Source organism: Amyelois transitella, chromosome 23 (genome assembly GCF_032362555.1).
Source record: "Amyelois transitella isolate CPQ chromosome 23, ilAmyTran1.1, whole genome shotgun sequence".
Lineage (NCBI taxonomy): Eukaryota > Metazoa > Arthropoda > Insecta > Lepidoptera > Pyralidae > Amyelois > Amyelois transitella.
Window position 1 is genome coordinate 7,404,444 of NC_083526.1, and position 7,647 is coordinate 7,412,090.

The window sequence follows — 7,647 nt, forward strand, 5'->3', positions numbered from 1 at the left end:
ATTTTTTTTGCTTTTACACAAATTTGTAACTGAAAAAATTATGACTTTACCATCCCTCTGAAAGTGTGACCCAACCCTTACCCCTCCCTACGCGGTCGTTTCCACTTATCTAAGTTACGCAAGCCCCCCATTATCTTTAGACAAAAAACGCGTACTGCCGCTAAACGTCGATCGCGCGCAATCAAACCTCAGCTTTATGATGTTCCGTTTAATGCAATCTTTGATATTTAAAGTTCATTAGGGTAATTGTTTAATCTCGTTTATTATTTTTTATGCTTTTCTTTGAACATTATTTTGAAACTCCTCAGTAAAAAATATTTAATTAAATAAAAACGTGCCGTGTGGTTACCGGCACCAAAACAAAAAATATTAGGACCACTCTATCTCTGTCCCGTGGATGTCGTATAAGGCGACTAAGGCTTACAAACTTGGGATTCTTTTTTTAGGCGATGGGCTAGCAACCTGTCACTATTTGAATTTGAATTCTATCATTAAGCCAAATAGCTGAACGTGGCTGGTCAGTCTTTTCAAGACTGTTGGCTCTGTCTATTCCACAAAAGATATAGACGTGACCATATGTATGTAGGTATGTATGTATGTAAAAAAAGAAAAGCAAGAAATACAAAGGCGTCATTTTATTTAAAGTTTCAACACGAGTAATAACTTTGACATAATAAATTTACTCTAATTTTTTTTTAAGAATGTAATTTCAATTAGGTATTTAAAAAAAAGAATGTTCTTTTTAATACCTTTTCAGATAAGCATACGAGTATATCATATATTTCAGCCTTCATAGGCTCTCAGAGAGTGTGTCAAATATTCTTGAAATCTAACCCTGAGTCCGCCCACCTTATCGCCTCTCGATCGGAGTCCGGCCCTGGCATAAAGGTGTCGCTAATTAACATTTACATACTCGTACATCTATACTAATATTATAAAGCTGAAGAGTTTGTTTGTTTTTTTGAACGCGCTAATCTCAGGAACTACCGGTTCGAATTGAAAAATTATTTTTGTGTTGAATAGACCATTTATCGAGGAAGTTTGCGGGGTAGACAGAGCCAACAGTCTTGAAAAGACTAATAGATAAGAAGGACGTTCAGCTGTTTGGCTGAATTCAGATTAAAATAAGGGATAGAGTACTACCCTATCAACTAAAAGAGGAATACTTACCAAGTTTATAAGTCTATCACTTAGTCGCCTTACCTATATGACATTCATAGCAAAGAGATGGAGCGGTCCTCAACTTTTTTCTCATAGGTGCCGAGAACCACACGGCACTAGTTTCTTAATCTGTCGTTAACCCGTTAAAGTCAAGGTTACTTGAAAATCAATTACGCCCTAGGCATAATGAACGGGTAAATAAACTATTAATTGACTTTCAGCCGGTAGGTAAGTGACACTGCTTAAACTTGATAAGTTATCGTGAGTTTAATTGAAAAATAACTTCATTCGCTGATTATTTACGTTCAGAGAGGTGGTTGGAAAGTCACAGCATATTTATAATTGATTAGTAACTTCGCCTAGCTTGGGTAGCAGTCACCGACTGTATTTAAAAATATATATACATACATATGATCACGTCTTTATCCCTCGCGGGGCAGACAGAGCCACCAGTCTTGATAAGACTGATAGGCCACGCTCAGCTGTTTGGCTTCGTGATAGAATTGAGATTCAAATAGAGACAGGTTGCTAGCCCGGACGATCCAATTTTGATAAGTTTCCCCTGTTAAAGGGTTGCAGTGTCGATTCCAGTAATAACTTCTGTTAAATAAAAAGAGAACTGCCTCCAATCGTATCCCCCTTTTTTGAAGTCGGTAACAAACACTTTCCTGAAAACCGCATTAAAATCGGTATATACATACCTACAGGTCGAACTGAGAACCATCTTTCTTGAAGGCGGTCAAAAACCTGACTGGCCCAATACAGATGATGTTCAAAATCGCGTCCCTGGCTCATCTCATCTTCAGAATAAACTTATCAATAAATTAATCCAGTTAACTTTAAATAGGCCAATGAACGCCGCCCTCAAATCTATATCACTGGAGAATTTCCAACATCACAAATTCATATTCGAATTGGCAGTCGTTGTCAAAATCTCGTTTGTGAACTATCTGAGCTTGGATCTGTAGACTGGACTCTTTTGGGTATGTTCCCAATAGTACTGATGGTATTAGCCCTACTCACGAAATATCCGGAGGTAAGATTAACAATAATAATTATTTTTTAACAATTCACCATTTCTATTTAACGCCCTTAGTAATGAAATTTCAAATTTGGAAGCATGCGATGAAAAATAAATCGACATGATTGCACGAAAAGAGTTATGGATGTGAATGAAGCGAAAGAAGTATGCAGGGATTGTGGCAAGTGGAAATATGTAGTCTCAGTGTGGTTCCCGGCACCTATGATTAGGACCACGACATCTCTTTCCCATGGATGTCGTAAAGGCGACTAATGGATAGGCTTGTAAAGTTTTTGTTGGCGATGTACTAGCAACTTATCACAATTTGAATCTCAATTCCATTATAAAGCCATACAGCTGAACGTGGCATTTCGTTCTTTTCAAGAATATTGGCTCTGTCTACCCCATAATATGTATGTGGTCTCTGCCTACTCCGCCGAGAAAGTGATGTGATTTTTTTATGTCACAAAGGAATATTACGATCAAGATCAGATCGTGGCACAATTCAAAAGTAACAATAAGAATAAATCAGAACTCCGTATACCATCAATCATTCGTGATAATTTGCTGGATTACGCGGCGACAAGAAATTAGTTTTTTGACGTAAAGTTAGCATTATCCCTTGCGGGGTAGACAGAGTCAACAGTCTTAAAAAGGCTGATAGGCCACGTTCAGCTCTTTGGCTTGATGATAGAATTGAGATTCAAATAGTTATAGGTTGCTAGCCCATCGCCTAAAAGAAGAATCCCAAGTTTGTAAACCTATCCCTTAGTCGCCTTTTACGACATCCATGGGAACGAGATGGAGTGGTCCTACACCTCCCACAAAAAGCAACCCGGTGCCTATAGCTTACAAAGCTGACATCTAAACCACTTTACCGCCGTTCAGTATAACAATATTGAATGTAAGCGTAAAACACAGTCTGCGAATCAATATGGAAGCCGTAACTTCTTCGCTGAACCCTTACTATGAAAATAGTAATCTGACGTGATTGCATGAACAGAGTTAAGAATGTGGAATGGAATAGAATGCCCTTTATTATACAAAATATTATAACATATTTATTAGAGTGCCGTGTGGTTCCCGGCACCAATACCAAAAATAATAGGACCACTCCATCTCTTTCCCATGGATGTCGTAAAAGCCGACTAAAGGGTAGGCTTATAAACTTGGGATTCTTCTTTTAGGCGATGGGCTAGCAACCTGTCACTATTTGAATCTCAATCTTATTTTAAGACCGTAGGCTCTGTCTACACCGCAAGGGATATAGACGTGATTGTATGTATGTATTTATTATGATTATGATATCTCTTCCAGGAAAACACATAAACATTGTGTGTTGTTACCGCTTCTTATGCACTGACCCCTTGGAAGCGGCAGTAAACTTAGTTTTAAGTAATTTATTTGACGTCAACCAATGTTGTGAAACCAAAAGATTTGACAATTATTAAGCGATATGAAGTATCCTATAATAATGAATAAAAAATTTTAATTTGAATTTGTGAGAGATTGTTAAATTCTTTCAAAGGAAGGGCTTATAAACTTGGGATTCTTCTTTAAGGCGCTGCGCTAGCAACCTGTTACTAGTGAAATCTCAATATCATCACTAAGCCTTTAACTCTGAGCGTGGCCCTTCAGCCATTTTAAAACTGTTCCCTCTAACTATCCCGTAAGAAATAAAGACGTGATTATATGTATGTCTAACGCGTATTTATCTAAGATTATTTCGAGAGTCCATAGTAGGGGATCAGGACTATTCTGTAGCCAAGTTTTACTGTTTCGCGGACGAGGTCGTAACGATCTCGGATTTTATAACTTTGCGTCAAGTGAGAGTTATGAAATAAAGGGTGTTATAGATAAAGAATATTGGAAAAGCTTTATGGGAAAGTGAAAACCAGAAATACATACATATAATCAATTATAATGAGGGAAAACATCGTGAGGAAACCTGCACATTCAGGCAACTGGATGTGTAACAATTCCAACATGAAGCCATACAGCTGAACGTGGCCTTTCACTCCTTTGAAAACCGTTGGCTCTGTCTATCCAGCCAGGGATATAGACGTGATCATATGTATGTTTGTATACATAAATAATAATAAACAAAGATAAACATACACAGATATGAATCACATAATTATTTCATTCAGTGATGTACAAAAGGCAGAGTCGAACACAGTCATATAAAAAATGCAGCGTAGCATAAAGACTTTACTGTTGAACAAGGGTATTAGCGCCATTTTCTTTCATTATTTCTGTATACCGGCTTAGCTTTGCTGGGCCACCGGTTTCAAGGGTTTTTGTTTTTGTCATGCTTACTGTTGCTGGCGGATTCGCTCGCGTTTTGTGCTATATAATCTTCTTCCTCCTGGCTTTAGTCCCGGTTGCATCCTCACCTCTCAGGTAAGAAGGCCCGGGCATACCCTTGACCATAGAATAAAATGGATTAATAGATTTGCTTTCAAAATTGGATACAAGGTATCACTTTAAATTTAACACTTCTTAAATGCGTTACTTGTTTACTATTGTATTAGATTAAGGCTCATTGTAAGTGAATTTAGTTCTTTATGAGTCAAATAAAGATCTTTAAACCTACTTATGCCTTTGACCATGGAACCCAGATTGAGTGAGTCAGGTTTTTACACGGAGCGACTCCCATCTGACCTCCACAACCTTCGCAGGTAAACCAACCCGTATTGGATCCATGGTTCCATCAAGCTGCCTGAATGTGGAGGATTCCTCACGATGTCTTGTTGTCTAAAATGACTCGCGTTATACGCCTATTCTACTAATCATTATCACATATACATACATACATATAGTCACGTCTATATCCCCTGCGGGGCAAACAGAGCCAACGGTCTCGAAAAGATTGAAAGGCCACGTTCAGCTGTAGGGTGGTATGTGAAATAGAAATTCAAATAGGCATTACCTAAAAGAGGAATCCCAAGTTTATAAGCCTGTCCGTTAGTCGCATTTTACGACATCCATTGGAAAGATATGCACTGGTAAAAGTGGCGGAAACCACAAGGCACGTAATCTTAACTCTTTATTTTCGTTCAAATATAAAACTTGTTAATTTCTTTGATTGCGCGAAAAGTTTTAAAAGTATAAAGTTAGATGGCTCTGTCGCGTCCTGTCTCAGAATTACCCGACTCGAAGGCAACAAAGTCTTGTTTAGATTAAAAATTAAAGTTGGGAATCACCCTAATTGCTTAATGGAATGCTTTTGAAGAACGAAAGTTACAGATGTACCTAAATTAAAACGTATTATATATATATCTCAAACTTAATTTATTTATTTTATTTATTTATCCTGTCCTGTCGTCCTGGTAAAGGGTCAGGTCGAAAGTACCCGTAACCGCCGAGCTTGCATGAAGAGAGTTATGAATGTGGATGAAGCGAAGGAAATATGCAGAGATCGTGGCAAGTGGAAAGAGGTAGTCTCTGCCTACCCTTCCGGGAAAGAGGTGTGATTTTATGTATGTATTTATTTATACTTATGTATGCACGTGTGTATGTTTCATATAGTGACAGGTTGCTAGCCCATCGACCGAAATAAGAATCCCAAACTAATAAGCCTTTCCCATGATTGCCTTTTACAATCTGCACGAGAAGATAGAAGGTCGATCGTCTATTTTAACAAAATCCATTTATAAAGATCGTCTTCATAACAATATCAACAATTAGCGTCTGCTAAGGTAAACGGCTATTTTCTCAGTACAATAGCGATAGCTCTAAACTCCATATTTAATTTCAGATCCCGAGTACAAAGGATAAATAATGAAGCATATTAACGCTTTAAAATGTTACCATTAAAAACGCTGGCAATTACTTAAAGCGAAGACTGTTTAAGATTAAAATAAAGAAACTGTCATCTTACTAATATTTTAGGTGTGAAAGTTTGTTAGCTCTTTCACGCAAAAACTACTGGACAGGTTTTGATGACATTTGCAACTACATAATGCATGCATACCTACATACATATAGGTTCGTCTATATCCCTTGCGGGGTAGACAGGGTCAACAGTCTTAAAAAGACTTGGCCACGTTCAGCTGTATGGCTCTATGATGTAATTGATATTCAAATAGTGACAGGTTGCAGCCCATCGCCTACAAGAGGAATCCCAAGTTTATAAGCTCATCCCGTAGTCTCCTTTTACGATATCCATGAGAAATATATGGAATAATTATAAAAGATAATAAAATAAATAATAATACAAATAAGAATAGGACCACTCCATCTCTTTCCCATGGATGTCGTAAAAGGCGACTAAGGGTTAGACTTACAAACTTGGGATATTTTTTAGGCGATGGGCTAGTAACCTGTCACTATTTGAATCTCAATTCTATCATTAAGCCAAATAGCTGAACGTGGCCATTCAGTCTTTTCAAGACTGTTGGCTCTGTCTACCCCGCAAAGGATATAGACGTGACCATATCTATGTATACATGGAGCGGTTCTATTCTAAAGTCCCGGACACCAGACGGCATGTAATAAGTACATACATACATACATAAAATCACGCCTCTTTCCCGGAGGGGTAGGCAGAGACTACCTCTTTCCACTTGCCACGATCTCTGCATATTTCCTTCGCTTCATCCACATTCATGACTCTCTTCATGCAAGCTCGGCGGTTTCGGGTACTTTTGACCTGACCCTTTATGTAATAAGTACCTACTTTTTATCCAGAATTTCGCACGAGAGTGAAGCATGTTATACTGGCGTTAGTCCCAGCGTCTTTTCTCTCTGGAGAGGCGCCCGGGGTCCGGGGTTCGAGATCAGGATCCTAAATTGGGTGAGTCAGGTTTTTACACGAAACGACTCCCGTCTGATATATGTAAATAAAATGAAATGATTTATATCGCTTTGTATGATTCAAAAGGGGAAAATTATTGATCATTTAGTATCATTAATTATATTGGTACCTTTATCCTCATCTTTTTTCCAATAAATAAATGAATTGCAAAGAAACCATTGTTAATTCTTAATACATTAATCAACTAAATTACATTTTCATTTACACTATTGTAATTTTAATTAACCTTTTGAAATGGACAATTGGACCTAATCATGAACCGACAATAGTGAAATGCTTTTTTAAGATTAATAGTGTTTTTATTATGTTTATTTTACGCATAAATTGGATTTTGGTAAATATGGCTGTCAAATGCTTTTTTTTAATTACTGATTCTAAAGGAATTTTCCATAAGGCAAATAAAATACGACATCCATGGGAACGAGATGAAGTGGTCCTATGTTTTTTTGTTTGTGCCGGGAACCACACGCCCCCAATAAAAAAAAGAATAGGACGGAAAGGAAGTGTAAGGAAATCGAATAGATAAAGAAATTATAATCCTTATTTCTTGAATCCAACGCCGGCAATATGGCCCTTAACAGAATTTTATGGCGGCCCGTTAATTGCTAATTAACGCCTGACGTTGAGACATGGTGACACGGCTGCT